We start from the raw sequence: 2,457 nt of genomic DNA, 5'->3' as shown, positions 1-2,457 counted from the left end.
GGTTTCAGTGAGTGAGGAGGTTTGCCAGCATCTACTTCTTCCGGCAACAATCCACTTTGACTGTGGGTTGAGGTAAGTGTTATCCCTAGTTGCTGAAATAGGGGATGGGTAATGGATTTCTAATTTTTGGGCATTTAACCATGATTGGACAGCGGTATCACAGCGTATACCTCCGACCTTGATCAACTGAGGAATCCCTATTTCTTGGTGAGTTTTTGTGTTCACTTTGATGGTTGAATAATTAGGGATATTGACTTCAATGTAGGAGCCATTGCTATGAGTGTGTTGATCATTTTGTCGATGATTGACAGATAGGTTAATAACTAATGTTAACCTAGGTATATGTGTTGAATTAAGGAATGAATATGAGTATTAAATAGTTTTGGAGATTTTTATTTAGCTATATAGCTAAATACATTGTCTGTTTGATATCACAGGATTGTGACTCGAGACGGTGTCTCGACGAGGGATCTGTTTCGGATACGATCTTTCTTTTCGGAGGCAGGTACTTTTGACTTATTGTCTTTGATATGCTTAGTAATTAAATTAACAAGATGCATTAATTGTGTTTCTTACTTGTTTCGGTTAATCACTGCCCAATACATGCTACCTGTTGATTGATTGTTTGTTTACATCTTGTATGGATATGTACCTGATTCCACATGCTCATGGGTAGTGATATAACCATATTTTACCATGTCAGGACCTAGGTTTGATACCTTATATGATCAGATACCTTGATATGATTCATTCGCTTTGGTGCACATTATGATATGTCCAGAGATTGGTTTAGTATATTACCATGTTTAGTGACATGCACCATTCGCATGATTGCATGCTGAGTGATTGATTGCTCCTTTATTGTCGAGCACTTTGCCAGTTTCATCACTGTTCGGTGCTCCATTGTGACGCTCATGGGTAGCGGGACACAGCGTGGTAGCACGTTAGTTTGGCTCTTCCGGTGCTCCGTTGGTCCGCTCATGGGTAGTGTGACGCAGCGTGTAGCACGTTAGAGATCCCTCCCCGTCACAGCGTACCGGGAGTTGAGAGCATTGCGCTCCCCCATTTATGATTTGGGGTAGGAGTATGTATGTACTCCGACAGCATCCCGTCCACTTCGGTCACTCATCAGGAGTAGTGATGCAGAGTGCACGGTCGTCACAGCCCTACCCACTCGGTCCCACTGTTGTTGTGAGTCGGCTGACTGGCGTCAGGGGTGACCATGACATTGGCATCATATGCATGATACATTTATTGTTTGTGTTTGTGTTTGTTGCACTTATATGCTGCACATTGCTTGGATATCTTGATTGACATGCATACAGGATATCTATACCACTCGGTCTGTTTGTCTTTATACCCAGGTCCTGGTTAGTACAGTTTCTCTCCTGCTTACTTCAGTTTGGCATTTACCTTTATTCATCAGGAGACTGTACGCATGATTAGTGCTAGGTGTTATTTCTTTACTTTGCATATCAACTGTACCTGCTGAGTGTTGGACTCACCCCGCCTCCATTGTTGTTATTTTCAGGTTGATGCTGTCAGGAGGGAGTTCCAGTTGCTAGTCCCCTGCAGACCTCCAGCTATTTGCTATCGTTTGTATTGTTTTTGATTCTCACTTGACTATATTTGGATTTGGATGTTGAATACTTAGATATTATATAGTTTGTCTCGTTGATGGATTTGTTTTCGATTTTATACTACTACATGCCTGCCTGGACGGCAGAAGAGGTAAGAAAAATCGGATTTGGGCTTTACGAGTGTAGTTGAGTAGGGTTGTTTTCGAGTCAGAGTATTACTATGTTGTTTATTTTATTAACTGCGTGGTTGTGATTGCCAGAGGCTGAATACTTATCTAAACTGCGTGGTGATTGGTTTTATTTACTGTTATTATTCCAGCCGCCTGTGGCTGAGGTATTTATGTATGTAGAAAGTTTCAGATTGTCCGTCGTACAGGGGAGATGCTGCCGAAATTTCTTCGGACAGGGACTTCTCTGGGGTGTGACACCATTTGCCATGAGTCTCAAATTGACTCTTAGAGCTCCCTCTAGAGCTCTTAGCCTTAGCCACCTCCCTAGGTGACTCATCCACAATTGCTAGGCCACATTGGTGCACCTCCAGTGACATTTGGCCTACAAATCTAACCTTTTTAATCTTGGACACATTGTCCTTGGTTAATTTCTTCTTACCATTAAATGGTTTTCCCTTGCCATTTATTGGGTTTTCCTTTCTATAGTCATATACAACCCTAGTATAAGACTTTCCTTTAGCATTGGAGACATTAGATCGATATCCCAAATTCGATCTATCATTGTTGAGTATTTGATCCCAATACCAAAGTTAACCCTCTAGATCCAACATTGAATCTATCTAGGGTTTTCTCTAATTGATCAAGATTTGTCTTCAAAGCTTCATTTTCCCTTTCTAGGTTCCTAACCCAAGAATTGACTTGTCCAC

General features: G+C 41.5%; 1 long non-coding RNA gene across 1 annotated transcript; it reads left to right on the top strand.

Annotated features, from left to right (window-relative positions):
- On the top strand, positions 1 to 1,585 carry LOC122002741. Its single transcript, XR_006117715.1, has 3 exons — positions 1 to 72; positions 153 to 207; positions 1,532 to 1,585. It is a non-coding gene; the product is annotated as an uncharacterized LOC122002741 (long non-coding RNA).
- The last annotated feature ends 872 nt before the right edge of the window (positions 1,586 to 2,457 follow it).

This window comes from Zingiber officinale, chromosome 1A (assembly GCF_018446385.1).
Source record: "Zingiber officinale cultivar Zhangliang chromosome 1A, Zo_v1.1, whole genome shotgun sequence".
NCBI classification, from domain to species: domain Eukaryota; kingdom Viridiplantae; phylum Streptophyta; class Magnoliopsida; order Zingiberales; family Zingiberaceae; genus Zingiber; species Zingiber officinale.
Note: the sequence above shows the minus strand (reverse complement) of the source record. Positions and strands in the feature narration are given on the sequence as shown.